Source organism: Rhincodon typus, chromosome 42, assembly GCF_021869965.1.
Source record: "Rhincodon typus isolate 14 chromosome 42, sRhiTyp1.1, whole genome shotgun sequence".
Taxonomy (NCBI): Eukaryota; Metazoa; Chordata; class Chondrichthyes; order Orectolobiformes; family Rhincodontidae; genus Rhincodon; species Rhincodon typus.
Genome location: NC_063373.1, coordinates 10,010,860 through 10,035,857, shown reverse-complemented (window position 1 = coordinate 10,035,857; position 24,998 = coordinate 10,010,860). Strand labels below are relative to the sequence as shown.

The window sequence follows — 24,998 nt, the reverse complement described above, 5'->3', positions numbered from 1 at the left end:
TGTAAATCAGGGCTAACAATCCACTTGTCTTCCTGATTGCTTGCTGTACCTGCATACTACTATATGATCCAAGGACACCCAAAGCCCTTTGCAATGCAGCATTCTGCTGCCTCCTCCATTGAAGGACTACTCTGCTTTTCTATACTTCCTGCCAGAGTGGACATTCATACATTATCCCACAATTAGGCTCAATCTGTCATTTTGTTTTCCCCAGTGTTTCTTGCTTTGCAGGTTCAGTCTAACCTCCTCACACTTGCTCGGCAAGTTTGGCTACAATACAGTTGAATCCTTTGTCCAAGTCAGTAGTATAGATTGCAAATAGTTGAAGTCCCACCACTGATTTGTGGTACTTCACGAGTTAAAGTTTGCCAACCTAAAAAAAAATCATTTATCCCAAATATGAGGCTGCTATTAGTGGGCCAAACCTCTGCCATAATAACTGCCAACAAAGTGAGCTCTTACATTGTACGAAAACTTTTTACTTGGCATCTTTTTGAACACTGGAAATCCAAATACACAACATCTAGTCTTCTTTCTCCACCTTCATTGTCACATCTTCTAAGAAGTCAAAGCTTTTCAATCTTGTTGGAGTTAAGGATGGAGAAGACAGCGGAGAGGGAAAGCTCTTCACAAGGAAGTAACTTATTTGAGAGATATTATTGTCTGGATCCTTTGTGCACAAATCACAGAAAGCTAATGTGATGGTGTCGTCAAATATTTGGAGGACAACTGCTGAGTTACCAGTTATTACCAAGGGATGGGACTAGGGAAGCGAGGAAATCCAGCTGTGATTGTGCAGGGGACATGGTCATTATGCACCAATTCAAAAGGTCTAACGAATGAATGCAACAATTTACAGATATTCCAGGAGAGAAGACAGAAACAGACAGACACACACACACAGTGACCAAGGAACAGAGAACAACAGAAGGACATTTGGAATTCAAACAGGCATCAGTTCAGGTCAGTCTTCGATTTTAAAAATTAAACATTTTCTTGTTGAAAAATTTTGGAAGGTAAATTGTGAACAGGATGTAAAGTGTATTCAAATTGAGCAATATAGAGATGGTCAGTGAGTGGGTAAGACATTGTCTGATGTGGTATAAAGTGGAGAGTGTGATGGTTGTCAGGAAAAATTGATAAAGACCCTCAAATATAAATGGGGAAATGTTGCAGGACTCTGAGATACAGAGAAATGTAGGTGCCCTGGGCTAGGAATCACAAATGGAGTTGGGCTGCAGGGGCAGCAAGTGATTAAGAAGGCAAATGGGTTGTTTTCTTTCATTTGTCAGTGGGATGAGAGCATCACTAGCTGGGCCAGCACTTATCCCCCATTCCTAACAGCCATTGAGTAGGTAGTAATGAGCTGCCTTTTTGAACTACTACACTCCAAAATTTTTTTTTTTTTTTTTTTTTTTTGAGCAATAGTTTGGAGCAGAAATTAAACTGCAGCTTTCTGTTTTCTTGTCCCAGTTTAACATTCAACCATTCAGTTTCTACTGACTTCGAGACTGGAATCTCATTGATGGTCTCACTGAATTTACATAGAACATAACACAATGGGGAATGAGTTACAAACTAGAATTTAATTGAAGGGATCTGGGATTTTATACAGAGCATAACACACACTGAGAAGTAAGTTACAGTCTGAAATGTAATCAAGGGATTTGGGGTAATTTTATATCCAGATTAACAGGTAGTAGGGAGTGAGTTACAGCATAGAATCTAATCAAGAGTTTTGAAGTGGTTTACATTCAGAGTCACAGATATCTGGGAGTGAGTTACAGAGTAGAACCTATTTGAGTGGATCAGGGTGTTTTATATATAGAATACAGATATACAGGAGCGAGTTACAGACTGGTATCTAATCAAAGGGTTCAGGATGGTTTATATATGGAATAACAGATACAAACTTTAAGCTAATCAAGGGATCCAGGATGGTTTATGTGTGGAGTCACAGATACATGGGTGTGACTTACAGTTTGGAAACTTAGAGGAGTTCGGGATGGTTTATATTTTGAATAACAGATACATGGGAGTGAGTTACAGATTGCAGTCTTATTGAGGTGGTCAGGGTTGTTTTTAATGTAAAATAACAAATATACTGGAGTGAGTTAGAGACTGGAATCTAATCAAAGGGTTTGGGGCGGTCTTAAAATTGGGGGGCAAACTTGACAGCTGTAAAATTTAAGGTGTGTAATTAGGGCAGCACAGTGGCTCAGTGGTTAGCACTGCTGCCTCACAGCTCCAGGGACTGGGGTTTGATTCCACCCTTGGGCGACTGTCTGTGTGGAATTTGCACCTTCTCCCCGTGTCTGCGCGGGTTTCCTCCGGGCGCTCCAGTTTTCTCCCACAATCCAAAGATGTGCAGGCTAGGTGGATTGGCTGTGCTAAATTGCTTGTAGCGTTCAGGGATATATAGATTAGGTGGGTTATAGGGGGATGGGTCTGGGTGGGATGCTCTGAGGGTCCGTGTAGACTTGTTGGGCTGAAGGGCCTGTTTCCAAACTGTAGGGTTTCTATGATTAATTGGAAATGGGCAAAAATGGGAGGGTGTGCAGTGGAGGAGTGGCAGGGCAAAGTGGAGTGGGTATAATTGGGAAAGGGCATTAAAATGGGGCAGGGACAATATTTGGGGAGGGCAAAATTTTGGAGGGAGTGGCGAGTGCCAAATCTGAGGGGGGAGCTTTTGGGGAGGTGGAAAATTTGGGGGCACAACAACAGGGGGAACTTGACAGCTGGCAAAATATTTGGAGGGGGTTGCAAATTACGGGGGACACAACTGGGGTGGATGTGCAGCATTGGGGAAGATAATTTGGTTGGGCATAAAATTGGGGGAAGTTGCAGACGGCTGCATAATTCAGTGGTGGGGCTGCCAATGTGGAAGTGCAACATCTTAGGGCTCAAATTTGGGGTGTAAAATTTGGCTGGGCCACAAAACTTGGCAATGGGCAAAATTTGGGGGAAGAGTGCAAGTGTTTTGAGGGGACCCACAAATTGTATGTTTTGTGTAATTGGGGGCAGGGCAAAATTGTGGAGGCTGCAAGAAGGAACAATATTGGGTGTGTAAAACTGGAGCAGTAGGCACAAGATTGGGGGGGTGTGAAAAATTAGGGATGGGCACACTATTTGCTGGGGCACAAAGTCTGAGGGGGCAAAAAATTTTGGGGTGCACATCAATTTTTTTAATGTGCTATATCTGGGTGGAGGCAACAGTTTTGAGGGGGAAATAATGGGGTTACCACTTTTGGCAGAATGCAAAACATGGGTGTGGGATGCAGCAAGATTTTGGGTTTGCCAAATTGGAAGTGGTCACACAAATGGGCGGGCGGGGAGGCAAGGGAGGAACCAATGTTAGGGGGTGTGCAAAAATTTGGTGGGGACAAAATTTGAGAGAGGGTAAAATATTGTGGGACTACAATTTTTGGTGGGGACACAAAACTTAGGGGGAGGACTGCATTATTTTGCGGGTGTATAACTTGTGGAGGAACTGCAAAACTAGTTGGAGGAAATGCAGCAAGGCAGGGGAACACAAAAAAAAAAGAGTGGGAAAGAACAGAGACAAAGGCAGAAAGAAGAGGCAATAGTCAGAAAAACAAAAGAATGTAAGGGGGAATAAAAGAGGTAAGAGAGACAGAGGGAAAGAAAGGCAGAAAGAAAGACACATGGAGGGAGAGAGAGAAAAGGGAAAAAAGTCAGGGAGAGACAATGAAGTGTTAAGGAAAGTTATGGAGAGGCCGAGGAGGGGATGCTCACCATTCCAGCAGGTTGCAGCTCTCTCCATGTTGGGGGACACACCACTCCTGGAGTTTGCTTCAGCCTGGCTGGTGTAGAGAGAGGTAGAGGGGCTGCAGTTAAAGGATCATAACTGGCAGTGAGATAGAAACAGCGCCCACACACCTCCTCACACAACTGGACAGAATCCTCTGACACTCGCTTCCTGCTCCGTCCACGTGGTAAAATGATTATGGCTGCCAGAACCTACCTTAAATACCTTCAGGACCATCATTCGAAGTCCCCTCTCTGCCCAGATCCCAGTTCATCCCCAGCGCCTTCTACCTGGAGCACACCTCCCCTAGACATGGATACCAGGAGGCATCTTTGTTAGAATGAGACGGGAGGGAGGTGGTGAGAGAGAGAGAAAGCAGCAGCTCAATCGTTTGAGAAAATTGCTGCAGATTCTGGATCAGATACTGAAAAGAAAAATTGCTGGAGATCACAGCAGGTCAGGCAGTATCCATGGAGGAAGTGCAAGCTTAACGTTTCAAGTCTAGATGGCTCTGATGAAGAGTCTTCGGGACACAAAATGTTAGCTTGCTCTTTCCACGGATGCACCCTGATCCGCTGTGATCTTTAGCATTTGTTGTTTTCAACTCAAAAGTTTAGTCCATTCTGCCTCTGGCTGTCGCTCTACCCCTGCATCCTCAAGCCCATCCTCACACCCTCTGGCCTCAGATTTAAAATCCACACAGAGCCAAAGCTGCAGTTTCAAATTGGCAGCAGCCACTACATAATCATTTAGACAATGGAACATAGGCTTCTGCAACAGTGGACACAAATTTATTTCACAAGAGAACAAGACTTTCAAACAGATGAATGTAAGGTGTAAGTGGGACTAAAATGAACAAGCCAGCAAGTTCACCTTTAATGAGTTTGATAATTCTACAAATGAAACAGTCAATTTTCCAAATGAACAATAATTATGCAATTTATTGCACAAATGAACTTGAGTTTATCAAACATATCAACCCTGACCGTATACAGAGGGACATTGTGTATCTCTATGGCTGTGTTTGACAGTGCCTGTGTGTGTGATGAATCCCAGTCTCTCTCTCCTCTCTGATCTCCTCACCCCACCACCACCACCTCCCCCCTCCCCCACCCCCCACAACTCTGGTGTTTAAAGTGATACAATGCCACCTTCTGCTGGCCTCCCCATGACACATCACAAGCATCACATATTTCCCTGTTCCACTGCATCTGCCTCCTGGTCCTCAGGCTGGAGGAATCCTCCATCACATCAATCAACCAGTCCTCCTAGGAGCTGGATCAATCAAAGTTTTAAGAAACAACAGCAACAGGCACCTGCCCTGCAGTCACTTGTGAACTCACTGGTGTCTAGGCAGGTGGAATGACTGAGTGAATGCTTTCCCACAGAGAGCCAGTAACATCTTCTTACCAATGCGTACTTGCTGGTGTTTCAGAAGGCTGTTGAACGGACAAATGATTTCCCACACAGAGCAGGGGCATAACCTCTCCCCAATGTGAATGTGTTGGTATATCAGCATGTCACATTTGCATTTAAAGCTCTTCTCACAGTCTGAACGCTTGAAATGTCTCCCATCAGTGTGAGCCAGTTGGTGTGCCCTGAGGTTGGATAAGAGAATGCCTTGCCACACAGAATGGCCTTTCCCCAGCGTGAACTTGCTGGTGTTTCAGCGGGTAGGATGAGTCAATGAATCCCTTCCCACACTCAGAGGAGATGAATGGCCATTCTCCGGTGTGAACTCAGTGTCTCCAAAGGTTGGATGCGTCTTGGTGCATTTCCAGTCACACTGATGTTTGTAATCTTTTCCCACAAACATTGAAAATCCAATGGTTGAAGTCCTGATGAATTGACTCACTCTGTGTTCGTGATGGGAAATTTGTTTGGAATTCTTGCTAAATTGCTAAATGTGCCTCTGTGATTCTGTGTAAATAAAAATTAAATCAGGAAAAGGTGAGTATGAAAGAACTGTTTAAGACACTAGAGGAGATTGTGAAAGTGAATCATTGATTCAGGTAATTTATGGAAAACATTTAGAAATAGTGACCATGAAAAGTTAGTGGATTGTCACTAAAGACCACTAGTTCATGAATGTCCTTCTGAGAAGGGGACTCATTGCCTGTCCTAGGTCTCCACAGGAGTCAGCCCTCAATGGGAGGAGGGGCAGCAAGGCAGTGGGACACTTAAGGACACTATTAGATCTGGAGAGAGCAAGATAGAATGTAACACACTGACTGTTGGTCTGCAATAACCAGCCTCTCCAAAGAGATAGTAGGAACTGCCGATGCTGAAGAATCTGAGATAACAAGGTGTAGAGCTGGATGAACACAGCAGGCCAAGCAGCATCAGAGGAGCAGGAAATCTGATGTTTCGGGTCTAGAATTTTCTGAAGAAGGGTTTAGACCCAAAACATCAGCTTTCCTGCTCCTCTGATGCTGCTTGGCCTGCTTTGTTCATCCAGCTCTACACCTTGTTATCTCCAAAGAGTCTCCTTCTCAGTCCAGGAGCAACAAACATCTCTCTTGGTTAGATGTTGCTGTGTGTAAGTCCTTTCACCTTACCCCGTACAAAAATTGTTTCCCAGGGCTTGGTACTAATTTAGGCAGAAACAACCTCGACCAGGTTGTTACTTTAATCACTGTTACCACATAGCCTGCCATTACACACCCCCTGTTGTTATTCACTAACAGTCCCCATTAACAACTATTCACCCTCCCAGCCTGATCTTTAGCAACTCCTTTGTCTGTCCAACTGTCTTTCTCTCTCTTTGGGCCCTATCATATCGTTTACTCCCTACCCCACCCACCTCCCTATTTTCTGCATATAAACTGATGTTTTCCCAGCCATCATCAGCTCTGGGAAAGGGTCACCGGACCCGAAACGTTGACTCCGTTTTCTCCTTCGCAGATGCTGCCAGACCTGCTGAGCTTTTCCAGTAACTTTGTTTTTGTTTACTGCAACCATCCAGTCTCTCCACTCTTCTCGCTCTCAGCAAACCACCTCTCTCCGACACATTGCGCATGCTCCAATAAACAGCTTGGGCCTGCTCCAATAAACAGCTTGGGCCTGCTCTCCGTTCACTCTAATTGGTGCAAGGCCCAGCTAATGGCAGAATAAACCGTCAATCACCCAGGAGCTGAAGCATGCGTAGAGCGGGTATGACATTCAGAGGCTAATGCGCATTACCAATTGTATAAATTTGTTAAAAGGTGAGGAATTATCCCAGAGCTCATTTGTATTTCAGTTCAGGAAGGAGGGAGAGTTTTTTTTTTTAAATCAGTTTATGGTATGTAGTTATCCCTGAGTAGGCCCAATATTTATTGTCCATCCCTAATTGGCCAAAGGGCTGTGAAGAGTCAGTCACATTTTTGTGGGTCTGGAGTCACATGTAGGTCAGACTGGGGAAAAATGGCAGATTTCCCTCCCTAAACAGTGAGCACAGTGGGATTTGAACACGTCTCCATGGAACAACATCCTGGGGTAATGGATAACTAGACCAATTACATTGAGACAACACCACTGCCTCCGGGAACAGGAATTTCCATTGTTGGTGAACAAGAAGATAAAATGTTCCAGAGAAACTGGAATTATCTATTCAAAATTTCTATCCTGAATGGAAAAGCTCAGCAGGTCTGGCAGCATCCGTGAAGGAAAAAACAGAGCTAACGTTTCGGGTCCGGTGATCCTTCCTCAGAACTACCCCAGACATCCTCAGTTCACTGCACACCAAGTTCTTACTGGCCATTTATCCGTCCTGTATGTGGGAAGGGATTTGCACAGACATCAAACTTGCTGTGACACCAGCGAGTTCACACTGGAAAGAAATTGTTTACTTGCTCTGTGTGTGGGAAGGGATTTATATAATCCCACCACCTGCTGATACATAAATACATTTATATTGGTGTGAGTGTGGAAAAGGATTCACTCAGTCTATTCATCTGCTGACACTTCAGTCAGTTCACACTAGGGAGAGACCATTCACCTGCTCTGAGTGTGGTAAGAAATGCACTTAGTTTTCCCAACTGTTGAAATCTTCCAGTGCAGTTACAACACTGGCATCTATTCAACAATCTGGAAAATTGCCAGGATATGTCCTGTACACAAATAGCAGGACAAATCTGACCCACCCATTAATCATCCTATCGGTATATTCTCGATAATCAGTAAAGTGATGAAAGACGTTGAATAGCATCTTCTCCAAATCTACTCCAAAATCTTAAATAGCATCTTCTTGGCGAGAAGCTGCTTCTAGCCAAGACATGCAGTCTGGGTTCTGCCAGAGCCACTCAGCTCATTCCAGCCTTGGTTCAAAAGAGCTGAATTCCAAAGGTGAGATGAGAGTGACAGCTTTTGACATCAAGGCACCATTCGATGGAGTGTGGCATCAAGGAGCTTTGATTAGGCTCCAGTCTGTAACACACTACTGGATATGTTATTCTATATATGAATCTCTCTCTCTCAACCTCTCGATCAGATTCCACCATGTAGCTGGCACCCAGGTATCTGTTACTCTGCATATAAATCACAGCCTCCTCTTTGATTAGATTCCAGTCTGTAACTCACTACCAGTTAAGTTATTCTATATATAAATCTCCCCAATTCTCTCGGTTAGATTGCGGTCTGTAATTCACTCCTGAGTATCTGTTATTCTATATATAAACCACCCCAAACCCAACAATTAGGTTCTAGCCTGTAATTTACTGCCGGTTATCTGTTATATTGCATATAAATGTTCCAAACCCCTCGATTTAAATTTTTGTCTGTAGCTCACTCCTGATTGTCTTATTCTGTGTGTAAACAACACCCATCCCTCTATTAGATTCCAGTGTGTAAAACCCTCCCAGGTAACAGTTATACTGTGTATGAACCACCTTGATTTCATTGAATAGATTCCAAATTGTAACTCACACCCAGGTGTCTGTTACTCCGTACGTAAACAATCCTGAACCCTTGATTAGCTTCCAGTCTGTAACTCACTCCTGGGTAACTGTTACTCTGTATAAAAATTAACTCGAACTTCCCAATTCTATTCCAGTCCATAACTCACGCCTGAGTAACTGTTATTCTATATGTAAGAGTGATTGTGAGTTTGTAAGTGTAACCGTGTGTGTAAGAATGAGCAAGAGTGTGTATGAATGTTTGAAAGTGTGTTTAATGGGTGGGTCAGATTTGTCCTGCTATTTGTATATGTGCGAGTGGGTGTGTGTGTACATGGGTATGAATGTGTGTAAGTGAATGTGTACGTGTAGATGAATGTGTTCACATGCATGTGCATGAGTGTGCGCACAGGAGTGACAGCATGGTTGACTGTGTGACAGTGAATATTTCAGTCTGTGTGATGTCAGAGGAGTGTGAGATTGTGCGTGCATGTGTGAGTAAGTCCGTGTGAGTGGGACTGCAAGCATGTGTGAGTGAGGCAGGGTGCACATGGGTGTCTGCATTAGTCTGTGTGAATATGAGTGAGAATGTGTGTTTGCGTATAGGAGGGTGTATGAGTGTAAGACTGGGTGGGAGTGTGAATGAATGTGTGAGAGATTGTGAAAGTGAGTGATGTGTATGAAGTGTGAAATTCTAAGTGTGAATGTGTATGTGAGAGAGATTGCAGGAATGTGAGTGTGTGTATGTGTATGTGTACGTGTTAGATTTCTCATGCGTGATTGTACAAGTGTGTGTGCATGAGTATGTGTGTGAGAGTGAGTGTGCTTGAACCATGCTAGCACAGATCCTTAGTGGAGAAAGTGAATATTCCAGTTCAGGTACATTCAGTCTGCAAATAACCAGCTGCTCCATGGTGCCCCACACATTCAGGGCTCTGGCCGCTGGCCCCCGGCCCCCGCTGTGCATACCTCTGTCTCAGTTTCTGCGAAGCGCTAAGGCTGGGTGCCACTGGGCTTGCGTTCAGCTTCCGAGAGCTGCATTGCGCATGCTACACGCAGACAGGCCGTATCCGGGTTGGGGCCTCCTAGCGTCTGCGCAACGATGCTCTGGTGATGGAATTAGGCCGCATTCAACAACAAAAACAGAAGTTGCTGGAGAAGCTCATCAGAACCTCAGAACTGCCAGATGCTGCCAAACCTGCTAAGCTTTTCCAGCAACTTCTGTTTTTGTTCTTGAATGCGGCTTAATTCCATCACCAGAGCTTCAATGTGCAAACTCTAGGAGGCCCCAACCCGCATACGGCCTGTCTGCGTGTAGCATGCGCGATGCAGCTCTCGGAAGCTGAACGCGAGCCCAGTAGCTCCCAGTCTTAGCGTTAGCTCATCAGGACCTCAGAACTGCCAGATGCTGCCAGACCTGCTAAGCTTTTCCAGCAACTTCCGTTTTTGTTCCTGAATTACAGCATCCGCAGTTCTTTCGGTTTTTATTTAGTCCGCATTCAATCCCATTTGGTCATTCCACCATTGGTAACAAAATTCCTTACGAGGGACGGAGACCGGACGAGTGGCAGACTTTCCTTTCTCGGATCCTCCCCTTTAAGAAATAGGAAACAAAAACAAAGACAGCTGGGAGAACAACAGCAGGTGCGGCAACGTCCGAAGAGAGGAAATAAAGTGAACGTTCCGAGTCCACTTACCCTTCATAAAATTACTGTGTCTATTCGTTTTTAATTTTATACATTAAACCAGCTATAATCACTCGTTCCGACGAATTACACGGTCTTTAATGGTGCATAGTTTACCCAAAATGACCTGCGAAAGTGTTAGTACCCTATTCGCAATGCAGGCGTCCCCGAGCAAGCGCAATGTGCACCCACAGGCTCATGGGGTGGAGTCGGGAGCATGCGCACTGATGACCCGAAAGTAGGAAGAGAGAATGATGTCGGTTTTAGTCCTACGCTGATCGTGGTGGCTCCTGGAAATTCCTTTCACAACGGGAGTATAGGGAGCATTTCCAGGCTTTTCCTCGAGGAATGTTTTAGTGGAAGTCGTGTGGTGAGTCTTTCTAATCCCTGTCTCACTCTCTTAGTAATTTTGGTGATTTGTAGTTCGCTTTGAATGTAAGGCTGCACTCTTCAATCTTCTTCCTGTATTTTACTCGTACGTGGGCATCGTTAGGATCTATTTTCCATCCCTAATTGTGCCACGCTGAGTTCCAGACTTCAGACCCCTGGGTTTGATGTCAGCTTGAATGAGAATGTTGGACATTTACTGAGCTCCTTGGATTCGGAGGTGCAGAGCTGGAGAAGATGACAGAGATAGTGAGGGACCGAACTGCTGCATTTTGAGGAGCCTGTGTGGGTCAGCAGGCATAGAGATCATACGTTGAACGAACTTCATATGAGTGAGGTGAGAGCCCCAGCAGTGATCTAGAATGAAGCGAGGTCAGTGGACCTGAAAAGTTGACTCTGCTGTCTCTCCATAGATGCTGCCTGACCTACTGAAGTTCTCCAACAATTTCTGTTCTTGTTTCAGATTTCCAGCATCTGCAGTTATTGGTTTCTTGTTAAGTGATCTGGATGATCTCAGATTTATGGGGAACAGAATGTTGCAGCCTGTCAGGAGTGAGACAGAAGAATCAAACTCATAGGTGACAAATGCAAAGATGTAATTTTCAGAAGCAGATGAGCTGAGGTGGAACAAAGTTAGGTGTTATTCCTGAGATTTAAAGAGGTGGTCATAACAAAAATGTGGACATGTAGTTGGTAGCTCAACTTGGAGGCAAATCATTTACCAAGCCTTCAAGCAGTTGGTTTAGCCTTATACATTGGGCATGAAGTGAGATGGAGGTGTTGGCCAGAGAGTGGTGTTTACAATGGGGTTTTGACATAATGGATTTGAACTTCTCATTTAATTGTGCAAGATTTCTAAGTATCTAGAACTGTGTCTTAGGCAAATCAAGACAGTGTGAAACTGGGAGAGAAACGTGGAGACAATGATTTTCACACAGCTGCTTCTTTGGTTGGGATTTGGCAAGTTCTGTCAAATGTCTTGTTGTGTTAATGATACCTAAATGTCCATCCTTTGTTCCCTATCTCTCTCATCTCTCATCTCTCACTCTATCTCTCTTACTCTCACTGTCTTTCCTCTCCTTCTGGGATTAAAGTCGTGTGTAAATCCAGACCAGGAAGTGGGGTTTCTTCACTGAAGGACATTATTGAATCAGTGACAATCCGTCAATGTTTATGGTCACTATTTCCTATTTTTGACCCCACAAACGATCAAAATAATCCAGGTCTTTGTGATTTTCTGATTCCTCAGTCACTCCTTTTGTTTGTTTCAGATCAGTTACATAAAGTATTGGAAAGGAATGATTTACAGGCCAGGAACTTAAACCACACATCCCATCAGGATCTGACAGAGTAACCCAATTTCTCATATCCTGAAACCCTGTTTCTGTTGGGTAAACTGAATCTTGCCCAGTCACAGATGCTGATATTTTCGGTGAACGTAAAATGAATTCACTTTGTTTTGAAGCAGATTAAGCGATGAGTCTTTTAATTTCTCTAACACAAGATCACTGTTTTTCAACGACTGGCTCCCTCCAGTGTCTCCTCCTCGCTCCCCTCTAACAACTGGGGAACTGAAACCAGCCATAGTACAAGGAGGGTAAAAACTGGAGGTAGAGAAAAAAAATGCTGGAACTGAGTCTGAATTTCAGCCCAGGGAGAAGGTACGGGTCAGGGATTTACAGCTCTGGCAGAAGAAGAAAGGAAAAATTGTCGTGTAGTAACTAGAATTGCTTTTCCTTAATTTGTTTTGTGTTCCTTTTCCAGGGTACGGGGAGGATTCATCGAAAGAGAATTCAAACTAAACTTCACTTCAAGATCTGAAAAATTCGCTTCATTCAGCATGACATGAACATTATTGGCCTTTGAATGTAGAAGGAGAAATTGTGTCTATGGAAGGCAATTTCAAACATCTGTGTGACTTGGAATGGACTGAGAACAATGTCCATGCCTGCCCAAATGGTGTCTCCTGACTTTGGAAAGAGCTTTAACCAGTTATTCAGCCTGAAAAGAAATCACACCATTCCCAGCGGGGAGAAACCACACTTGTGTTCTGTGTGTGGTCCAGGCTTCAAATGATCATCCAAACTGGAGAAATACAAAGAAACCATTGGAGAAAGTGTGGAAATGTGAGAACTATGGGAAAGGATTCTATTATCCATCCCAGCTGGAAAACCATTACCATAGTCACTCAGGGGAGAAGCCATTCATCTGTTCAGAGCATGGCAAGGGATTCACTGTGTCCCCCTGGCTGCTGTTACACCATCGGGTTCTCGCCGAGGAGAGGCCTTTCAGCTGCACTCACTGTGGGATGAGGTTTCTGTGTTCACCCAACCTCATTGAAAACCAACGAGTGCACGCTGGGGAGAAATCATTCAGCTGCTCAGAGTGTGGGAGGGTATTCACTCAGTCCGGCAGCCTGCATTTACATGAACTCTCTCAACTGGGGAGAAGCCATTCCCCTGCTCCATGTGTGGGAAGGGATACACTCGGTCATGCCATCTGACACATCAGCAAGTTCACATGTTAGTGCAGGGTTTGGATTCTGCTCTTACTGCTGCTGTTAATCACACCCAGAACTGATAGACTGAAAATGTTTAGTTTGTTAATATCTCCTATAACTGACTGGAGATTAATATTCTGGATGTGTCGCTGTTTTTCACTGTTGCAGTGACTCTTTTTAAAACACCATCTGTGGCCTTTTCCCAATAATACCACTGTTCTGAACTTCAGTTGATCTTTGGTGTTAGATCTACAATTCAATCTCTGAGATGTTCCATTGATAAACATCTCCAATGGGAAAGTGCTGATTAATTCTTGCTGATAGTTCTTATTGACTTGCATATTCTTCTCAGTGATACCTTCATTGTGGACTGAAATTATCAAGGAACATGAAACAGAAAAATAAATATTTCCATGGACATCAATAAACGCTTCATCAATTAACATTGACATTGATGAAGTTCCTGTGTTCAATAATTTGTTACAGATTTATCAACATTTGGTAACGGTGGCACTCACGACAGACTAATTTTATACCTGCTCAGCAGAGATAGCATCTGTCATGGAAGCAAGTCCTAAAGTCTGCCTGATATACACCCAAAACCCAACAGCTAGAATGCTACATCACTTGGAATGAGCTGAGACAGTCATGTATACTGCAGGGAGATATGGTGAAAATAAACACTGGGTCAATACAAAGAAATCCATACTGCCTTTGATGATTGAAATTACATGCTGTGTGTGATGCAATCGAGAAAGAATTTGGTACAACCATCTGAAATTGACAGATGGTGAAGTATGCAGGGACAAAAATAAACAAATGCCCCACAGGGTTGAATATCCCTGTGAACTGTATTCTTGTGAGACAGACATCCCCCAATTTCCTGCAGTTTCCTATCATGATTGAGTTGAATGCAGATCCCTTTTCAACTGACCATAAAAGGATGTCAAATGGATTGTCAAAAACTTCTGAAAGCATGCAAAAATGGAAAGATCATCAAAAACAATTGTGGGTCGATTCCAGGCAGAGGATCTATAATCGGGAATAGAGAAAAGTTGAGTAATTTCCAGGACCATTATCATTGAGCATTAACAGTGATGGTTATGGAGACAATAGATATATTGATAATAATCTGTTAAAATGAGTAGTTCAGCGATGGTGCCTGCAGTTTGAAAGGTTGTAAATGTTCCTGCACTTTTAAAGGAGAGAGAGGGAAAACGGGGAGCTACAGATTTGTTAGATTCATATCAATTGGTGAAAAATACTACAGTCTATTATAAAGGATGTGTTTACTGGATATTTATATAAAGATAATTGTCAGAATAGACAGGACCGATTTATTAAGGGGAAGTCTGATTGAGAAACCGGATGTGTGTCCTTTAAGGATGTTACTAGCAGAATCAAGGAGTGGGAACCAGTGGATGTGACGTATTTAGATTTTCAGAGGCCTTTGGTAATATTCCACACAGGAGGCTACTAAAATTAAACAGCGACGGATTGAGAGGAATACACTAGGATGTTGAAGACTGGTTAAGAAGCAGAATTCAGACAGTAGGAATACAGAGGAAGGGAGGCAATGGCCTAGTGGTATTGTCACTGGACTGTTAACACAGAGACCCAAATAATGGTCTGGGGACCTGGGTTCAAATCCCGCCATGACAGATGGTGGAATTTGAATTCAATAAATATTTGGAATTAAGAGTCTAATGATGACTATTAATCCATTGCCAATTGTGAGGGAAAAACCCATCTGGTTCGCTAATGTCCTTTAGGAAGGAAACTGCCATCCTTACCTGGTCTGGCCTACATGTGATTCCAGGCCTACAGCAATGTGGTTGACTCTTAACTGCCCTCTGGACAATTATGGATGGGTAATAAATGCAGCCTAGCCAGCGACACCCTCGTCACGTGAATGAATAAAGGAACTAAAGGAAAAACATGGGTCATTCTCTGTTACCAGTAGGTTACTACAAGGATCAGTGCATGGTATCCAGCTATTCACAATCAATATCAATAACGTAGAAGCTGGTGGTGATGATGTTGGAGGGTGGAGGGGAAGATTTATAATATATCCACATTGCAGATGACACAATCTTAGTGGGAATGTGCAAGGAATCTGCAAAGAGGCTTCAAGGGGTTTAGACTGGATTAGAGTGTGGGCAAGAAAATGGCAGATGGTGTATAACATGGGGAAGAGGTTATTGACTGTGGTTGGAAAAAATGCAAGGTGTTTCTTAAATGTTGAAAGAATGGAAAGATGTCCAAAAATGTTCATAACTCACTGGAAGCAAGTATGCCAGGTCCAGCAACCAATTAGGACATTCTCCTTTATTGCAAAAGGATTCAAGAACTGAAGCAGTCTTGATTTAATTGAACAGAAGACTGGTGAGACCACACCAGGAGTTCTGGTCCCCTTACCTTGGAAAGGATATAGTTGTCACAGGGGGAGTACAGAGGCTGCTCTGGGATGGTAGACTATCATATTAGGACGGATTGAGCAGTTTGGGTCTCTGTTCTCTGGAATTGAGAAGAATGTCAGAAGAGCTTATAGAAATTTCTGAAAGGCATAAAGAGAATAGGTGCAGAAAGGATGGTTCCCCTGTCTGTGGGGTGCACAACTAAGGACAGAGTCTCGGAATAAAAGGCAAGCCATTTCAGATTGAGATGAGGAGGACAGTCAAGGTGGTGAACCTCTGAAATTCTCTTCTCCCAGAGGGCTGTGGAAGTTCAGTCGTTAAGTAAGTTTTATAAATGATATAAAGGGGATGGGATGGGAATATGGTACTGTGGAAAATGATCAGCCATGATCTAGAATGGAGGAGCAGGCTCAAGGGGCTGTGAGTCTGTTTCAATGTAACTCAGAAACAGCTTCCTTTGCCCCTGCTCTAACAACCCGACCTGAGACAATATCCACCCTCTATCCTCACTTCCATCACCACACTCACTAGGACAGTGTATGTGAGAAAGAGGCTTCAACTAACTGTATCACCACCAATGACAATAGGAAACCTGCCCAAAGGAGTTCAGAGACAAACTGGGGACCACTGGGGGTAAGTTAGACCCATTGGGAGAGTGAAGAGAGTGAAAGAAAAGGAAGCAGCAGGGAGAACAGATCAGAGTGTTTCCATTCTCCTGACAAAGAAGCTCCATGAGTTCCTCGCTGTTGTGTTTGGAGGCGAGGATGGAGGACATTGAGACATCTTGAAAAGGAGCGATCCCATGTTAGAGACATTTAAAAGACTCAATGCATTGTGTGTGAACATCAACACCTTTTCCCCAAGAGTGTACTCGCTGGTGTGTACCAGCAGATTGGATAACAGAGTGAATCATTTCCCACCAATGGAGCAGTTGAACAGCCTCTCCCCACTGTGAATGCAAATGATTCGGCAGATGGGATGACAGAGTAAATCCCTGCCCGCATTCAGTGCAGGTGAATGATCTCTCTCTAATGTGAACTCGCTGGTATCTCTGCAGTTGGGCTGACTCAATGAATCCCTTCCCACACTCAGTGCAAGTGAATGGGCTCTCTCCAGTGTGAAGTCACTGGTGTTTGAGCAGGGTGGATGACCGAATGAATCCCTGCCCACTCTCAGTGCAGATGAATAGTCTTTCCCTAGTATCACTGCGCCACTGATTTGCGAGCTCAGATGGGTAATGGAATCCCTTCCCATGGTTCTCATATTACTGAAGCCTCGCCCACACACACAACACACATACAATTTCTCTCCACAGTGAATGACGCTTTTTCCATCCACGTTCCAAGGCCGATAATATTCAGCTCCTCAGAATCGAGCGGCGCTGAAAACTCTTGATCCGACATTTGATTTGAGCTTCCTGTCTGTAGATCCTCCCTTTTTCCAATTGCCTATGAAATAAACTTAAAACTGGAAAAAGTGGAAAGCTGCTGGATTGTGATAATAGCTCACTTGGATCACTAATGTCCTTGAAAGAACAGAAATTGAACAATACAGGACAAACCAGCCTGTAAGAACAGGCTGCAGCCAGTTGTTATTTCTGCAGAGCCAGCAGGGTGGGAGGTTCAAGTGATACCACAATAATGTTGACTGTGCAACAATACAAACTGTACAACTGGCTGACTAGAACCTGTGCCAGTCTTTAATTGGATAAATGTAAATGACCTAGTCTTGTTCAAAATATACTACTGTAAATAAGTGGGGATTCGTGCACCACCTTCAGATATGTACAATTTCCCTTGTGTACTGATAAGACTGCATCTGGAGTAATGTTCAGTACTGATCATGGTACTTCTACAAGATTGGTAATACATTGGAAGCAGTTCAGAGAAGGTTAAATAGACTAATACCTAGAATGATTAGATTGCCTTATGAGGAAAGGCTAGGCCTGTATCTTCTGCAGTTTAGAAGAGAAAGAGGAGACTAAATTGAAACATAAAAGATCCTGAGAGGACCCAATCAGGTAGATGTTGAAAATATGTTTCCTCTTGTGGGAGAATCTAGAACTGGGGGTCATTGTTGAAAAAGGGTGAACTATTTAAAATGAAGAGGAAATATTTATTTTCTCTCAAAGAGTTCAGTATCTTTGGAATTTTCTTCCTCAAGAGGCAGTGGATGCAGAATCTTTAAATATTTTCAAGGCAGAGGCGGATAGATTCTTGATAACTAAGATTATCAGGGATATGTAGGCACATAGAGTTGAGGTTCAAATCAAATCAGCCATGATGTTATTGAGTGGCAGAGAAAGCTCAAAGGGCCAAGCGGCCTACTGCTGTTCCTCATTCGTATGTTCAAATAAACCAGTGAACAAAGAAACTCGAGTCTTGTCCGATTATTGCGGGTAAGGGGTGTGTTTGAGTTCCCACTTTAACCACCCAGTGGAAATAGTTTCTATCTCCCTGACCAGCTTCAATTAACATCTTGAAACTTTTAATCAAATCATCCCTTAATCTTCTAAATTCCAGGGAATGCAGCATTCCTGGTGAGATGATGCATTTTGGTAGAAGGGTAGAGAACATGTGAAGTAGGAACCAAAGTACACCATCCTGCCCCTCGAGCCACAAAGAGGTCAGAGCTGATCAATTTAGGCGTCAATTTCACATTTAAAAAGACATTTTCGAGGTAACGTTTAAAAATTTGATCATGGAATGCGGGCATCACTAGCTGGCCCCAGTTGCCTTAGTGAAGGTGGCGGTGAGCTGCCTTCCATGTGTTAATAGGTTGACACAAAATGTTGCTAGGGAGGGAATTCAAAGTTTTGACTCAACAATAGTGAAAGAATGGCGAGTCAGGACGATGAGCAGCTTGGAGAGAATTCATGCCCAACAAGGTGTCTCAGAGCCCAATACACAGGAAAAGGATCCACAGGCTGTGTCTGATCTTGTCACTATCTTCCAAGTACTCTGTCATTACACCTTTTATAGTGGACTCTAGCATTTTTCCCTTAACCAGCGTCATGCAAATTCCATGTTTTCTCTCTCTGCCTCCTTTCTTAAATACTGGGGTTCTGTTATTTACCCTCCAATCCACAGAAACTCTTCCAGAGTCTGAAATTTTGAAAGATAACCACTCATGCATCTGCTGTTTCTAAGGCCACTTCCAGAGGTACTCTGAGATGAAGGTTATCAGGCTCTGGGGATTTATCTGCTTTTAATCCCACTATTTTCCCAATATCATTTTCCTAATATTACTAATTTCTTTCACTTCTTCCTTCCCATTAGACTCTGTGATCCTCCTTATTTTTGACATGTTATTTGTGTCCTCTTTGAAGACATGAAGACATCACTTTGCACCTCCTAATTAGTTACCCTGTTTCTGATTGTAGGAGACCCTTTATTTGTCTTTACTAATCTTTTACTGTCAATCTTGAATTAAGAGTTTAATGATGACCATGAAATCGTTGCTGATCATCAGGAAAAATCCACCTGTTTCATTAATGTTGTTACGGCAAGAAACTGTCAGCTTTATCCTATCTGGCCTACATGTGACTGCAGCCCACTGTAATGCAATTGACTCTTGACTCAATGGGCAACAAATTCTGGCTCAGCCAGCTATGCCCAAATCCTGTGAATGAGTTTTAGAAAACTTTAGAAACCTGCCTGTTATATCTGTTTTGGTTTGTATGGACCCTGCAAGTGTACTCTCATACTCTGTTTTCTCCCTCTTCATCAATGCCTTTGACTCCCTTTGCTGAAATCTAACCTGTTCCCAATCCTCAGGTCTGATGTTTTATTTAGTCATTTTGTATGCTGTTTCCTTAAATTTCATTTTCCTTTATTTGCCATGGTTTGACCATATTTCCCGTATTGTTCTTATGCCAGGCCGGGATGAAGAACTTCTGTCACTTGTCCATGTGCCCTTTCAATGTTTGCCATTATCTATCTCCCATCATACATTTAAATGCTGATCTGCAATTTATCATGACTACCTCATGCCATTATAATTTTATTTAATTACAAGACCCTAGTCTCAGAAACAATAACAATCACTCTTCATCTTCATGAAGAATTCTATCCTATTGTAGTCACTCTTCCCTAAGGACCCATGTTCAACTTGATTGTCACTTATTCTTTTCTCATTACCCAATAGCCAGTTGCTTCTTCTCATCTGGATTTGGAAAGATTTATTGATCTTGCTTCCAGTTTCCACCCTGCTCTCACCTTCATCTGATCCATCTCTGACTCATCCCTTCCTTGCCATTGGTTTCCATCTCTGGGTATATGCTGGCCACCAATATCCACTTTAAACCCACTGACTCCCACAGTTACCTTGTCTACATTTCCTCACACCACACACCTCTAAAGACTCTACTCCGTTCACCTTGTTCCTCCCTCTCAGTTTCATCTGTTCTGATGATGCCAACTTCAAAAAGTGACCCTCCAAAATGTCAACCTTCTTCCTCAACAGAGGGTTCCCCAGCACTGTTGTTGACAGGACCCTCAGCCTGACACATCTACTGCACCTACACCCTCACCTCTTCCCTCCCAGAGCAGCAATAGGGATCCCCATTCCTCCAGCATCCATATGCAGTGGAACACTAGCCGCCATTTCCACCACCTCCAGCGAGAAGCCTCCCCTACCTTGTCAGACTTACACTGGGACCGTTCCATCTGGGACACCCTGGTCCACTCTTACTACACCCGCAAACCCCACCCCCCTCCATAAACATGTACAAATGTGGCTTGCAACTGGAGAAGGTGTAACACCTTCCTGTTTACTTCCTCCCTCCTCAGTACCCAAGTCCTAAACATACCTTCCAGGTGAAGCAGCACATTACCTGCACTTCACACAATCTAGTCTGCTGCATTCACTGCTCACAATGTCGCCTTCTCTACATCGGGGAAATGAAGTCTTCAGTGACTACTTCACAGAGAACCTTTGTTCCATCTGCAAAACAAAACAAAAAGACCCTGAGCTTCCAGTTGCCTGCCACTTGAACTTACCACTATATTTCCTGGCCAACATCTCTGTCTCAGGCTTGCTGTAGTACTCCAGCAAAGCTCAGCATAAGCTGGAAGAACAGCACCTCATTTTCCACTTGGGGACCCTGCAGCCTTCTGAAATCAATATCGATTTCAATAACTTTAGGGCTTGTGCTCTCCTATGCCCTTACCCCAAGATCCACACACCAGGCCTTGTTACCACTGTGTGCCATTACACACAACCCATCGTTAGCCACTAACAGTCCCCATTAATAGCTACTCATCCTTGCCAGATTGTCATGCACTCTTGTCTGTCCAACTGTTCATTTCTCTCTTTGGGGTCTATCTCTACCTATTGTTTACTTTTTAACCCCTCCCCCCACCCTATCTTCTGCATACAAACCAACATTTCCCTAGCTGCTATCAGTTCTGAGGACATTGGATATTGGATAAATGTAAATGACCTAGTCTTGCTGAAAATATGTCACCATAAGCAAGTGGGAATTTATGCACCACTTTCAGATATGTGCAATCTCCCTTATATACTGCTGAGACTGCATCTGGAGTATTGTGTTCACTACTGGCCACCATACTTACAGAAGGTTGTTGAAATGTTGAAAGCAGTTCAGAGAAGGTTTAATGAACTCATACCTGGAATGAGTGGATTGCCTTACGAGGAAGGGCTAGACAGGTTAGGCCTGTGTCCTCTAGAGTTTAGAGGAGAAAGAGAAGACTGAGACATAAAAGATCCTGAGGGACCTGACCAGGCAGATGTTGAAAACATGTTTCCTCCTGTGGAAGAATCTAGGACTGGCTGAAAAATAAGGGTGAGCACATTAAAACAGAGATGAGGAAAACACTTCTTTTCTCTCAGAGGGTTCAGTGTCTTTGGAGTTTGCTTCCTTAAAAGGTAGTGGATGCAGAGTCTCCTAATATTGTAAAGGAGAGGTAGTAGAATTCTTAATGACCGTTACAGCGGGGGAATGGCCAAACCCCTCTTATAATTAAATGTAAACACATGCCCCGATCTGTTATGATGGGAGTAGAGATTCCCTTCCAATAAATACCCCTGAAACACCCAGAGAAGCTCACCTTTTCCCTCATTATCTATTAAAAGAGTGGTTAAAAGAAAGAACATCTGTGATTTCCACTTTACAAGTAATAAGAAACAATTTATTTATTTAACCCAACAAAAAATGAACAAATTAACAAAATTACTATCAAACCCCTTAGACTACTAACTACTCTCTAACGGGAATGCTGTTTAAATAGAGACAAGTCCCACTAATATAAACCCAATTAGTAACAAGCAATAAATTATAATGTAATCTCTACAAATTTGCACAGATTGTCCTCTGGAATATTCTGTCGTCTCCGGTTTCTTCCCCAACACCTTTCTTCCATTAATTCTGCAGTCAGGGATGTTTTATCTCTTTAACGTCTTCAATGAGGACTTTGAGCTAAAATACTGTAGTACCTTTGATTAATTAGATGGGCTATCTCTGAGAGCTGAATGGTACTAACTCGTCAGGTGGCAGTTATCTCTTTCTTTCAGATGGCAGTTGGCTCTCCCCGATTTTCCAAATACCCTCATCTTATATACACGTAATAACATAATCAATTCTTACGATCGGTTTCAGGTTGTCAACACTGTCAGATTTAAATTCAATTGGCTTTCTGTATGTAGGTGCTTTGTTTAAATTAATTGGCTAAATTCAAACTTGTTATCTAGGAAAAAGTGCTGCTTGGCTGTTCTATACAAAATGTTTCCATTCGGGCACTCTGTGCACCTGCATTTATAAACTTCCAAGCACAGACAAAGCACAAACTCTTAAAGGGACCACAGCACTCTTTTCCCTACCATCATTTTTACCAACAAATTCTAACTTCCCGCCTTCCAATTCATGAATACTCTATCCAACATTGTAACAATGACGAAGATGATGAAAGATTATCAGGATATGCAGGCACATGGAGCCAAGGTTGAAATCAGATTAGCCACGATCTTATTGAGTGGCAGAGCAGGCTCTAAGGGCCAAGTGGCCTACTCCTGTTCCTCATTTGTATGTTCAAATAAACCAGTGAAAAAAGAAACTCAAGTCTTGTCTGATTATTGCAGGTGAGGAAGGTGTTTGAGTTCCCCCTTCACCCACCCAGTGGAAATAGCTGCTCTCTATCTACCTGACCAGCTTCAATTAACATCTGGACAATTTTAATCAAATCATCCCTCATCCATCTAATTTCCAGCAAATACAGCATTCCTGGTTGGATGATGCATTTTGGGTAGAAAAGGGGTAGAGACCATATGAAATAAGGACAGTAGTAGTCCATTTGGCCCCTCGAGTCTCAAAGGTCACAGCTGATTGATTGAAGCTTCAATTCCACGTTAAACCTGACCTGAAAATGTTTTTGTTTAAATTCAGTCAAGTAATGTGGGCATCCCTGGTTGATCCTAGTTGCCTTTGTGAAGGTGGTGGTGAGCTCCCTTCTTGAACTGCTGCGGTCCACGTGCTGCAGGTAGACCCACAATGCTGCAAGGATGGGAGTTCAGGATTTTCACTCATCTTTTATAGTATTCACTGGCATTTTCCTCTTTACCAATGCCACGCAAATTCACTGTTTTCTCTTTGTCTCCCTTCTGAAATACTGGGATTATGTTCGCTACCCTGCAATAAATAGAAACTGTTCCAGTGTGTACAAACATTTTGAAGATAAGCACTAGTGCATCTGCTCTTTTGACAGCCACTTCTTGAGCTACTCTGGGATGAAGGTTATCCAGCTCTGGGGATGTATCTACTTTTAATCCTATTAATTATGTCAATATAATTTTCCTACTAATACTAATTTCTCTCGCTTCCTCCGTCCAATTAAACCCTGTGATCCCCCTTATTTCTGGGACGTTAATGTGTATCCTTCTTCTTAAAGGCATGAAGACATGTTCAATTGGTCTGCCATCACTTCATACAGCATTATAAATAGCCCAGTTTCTGATTGTAGGAGACCCTATACTAATCTTTTACTATCAATCTTAGAGTTAAATGATGACTGTGAAAGCCTTGTTAATCATCAGGAAAAAACCCACCTGGTTCCCTAATGTTCTTTAGAGAAAGAAACTGTCATACTTACCTGGTCTGGCTTAGATGTAACTCCAGCTCCACAGCAGTGCAGTTGACTCTTAACAGCTCTCTGGGCAATCAGGGATGTTCAATAAATTCTGGCCTAGCCAGCAATGCCCACATCCTGCGAATGAACAAAACAAACTTTTGGTTTGTCTGGTCCTTGCGAGCATACTCTCATACTCTATTTTCTCCCTCTTCTTCAATCCCTTTGTCTCCCTTTCCTGAAATCTAAACTGTTCGCAGTCCACAGGTCTATTGTTTTATCTAGCTAGTTTGTATGCTGTTTCCTTAGATTTAATACTAACCATCATTTCCCCGTTTTAACCATGATTTGACTATGTTTCCCATATTGCTTTTATGCCAGAATGGGAGGAAGAACTTTCATAGTTCATGCGCTCTTTAAATGTTTGTGATTACCTATCTCCCATCATCCATTTAAATACTGATTCACAATTTATCACAGCTAGTTCGCGCGTCATACCATTATAATTTCCTTTATTTAATTACAGGACCCTAGCTTAACAATGACATCATTCTCCATCTTCATGAAGAATTCTATCCTACTGTGGTCACTATTCCCTAAGGGCCCATGCTCAATTAGATTGTCAATTATTCCTTTCTCATTACCCAATATCCAGTTGCCTCTTGAACATTTTGATTCATAAAACTGTTCCATAAACATGTTAAGAATTCCTCCTCTATGGTATTGCTACTGATTTCATTTGCCTAATTTATATGCAGGTGAAAGTCACCCACAATCATGGCCATAACTTTATTAATCGCACCTCTAATTTTCATTCTATTGCCTTCCCCAATATTGCTACTGCAGTTTGGAGTCAATATACAACACTACTAGCATTTTCTCTCCATTTGTGTTTCTAAGCTCAATTCATACAGATTCTACTCCATCAGAGCCAATATCCTTGCTCACAATCACATTATTTTCCTGTTTTAATTAGCAGTTCTAACCCACTGCCTTTTCCTTCTTGCCTGCCCAACCTAAGCTCCTTAGACAACCCATTGATTCCAGGTATCAACTGCATAAACATCCTCTGAATCACCTCCAATAAATTTGCAGAAGACCAAAACCTGGACACAGTACTTGAGATGTGGTCTCACCAATTCTCTGCACAAATGAAGCAGAACATCCTTACATTTTTGTTCTTTCCTGTCTTAATAAAAGAGACAGCCTACTAGTTTTCTTGATTACATGCCAAATCTGCAAACTGACTTTGTGGCTCATACTTTATAACCCCTAAATCCCTCTG

General features: G+C 42.9%; 2 long non-coding RNA genes across 2 annotated transcripts; one reads left to right on the top strand and one right to left on the bottom strand.

Annotated features, from left to right (window-relative positions):
- Window positions 1–4,606: 4,606 nt before the first annotated feature.
- LOC125487533 lies at window positions 4,607–23,791 on the bottom strand. The gene is made up of 3 exons (XR_007265946.1): window positions 23,738–23,791; window positions 20,467–20,576; window positions 4,607–5,689 (listed from the first exon to the last, which is right to left on the bottom strand). It is a non-coding gene; the product is annotated as an uncharacterized LOC125487533 (long non-coding RNA).
- On the top strand, window positions 10,538–18,005 carry LOC125487531. Its single transcript, XR_007265944.1, has 2 exons — window positions 10,538–10,698; window positions 12,480–18,005. It is a non-coding gene; the product is annotated as an uncharacterized LOC125487531 (long non-coding RNA).
- Window positions 23,792–24,998: the final 1,207 nt, after the last annotated feature.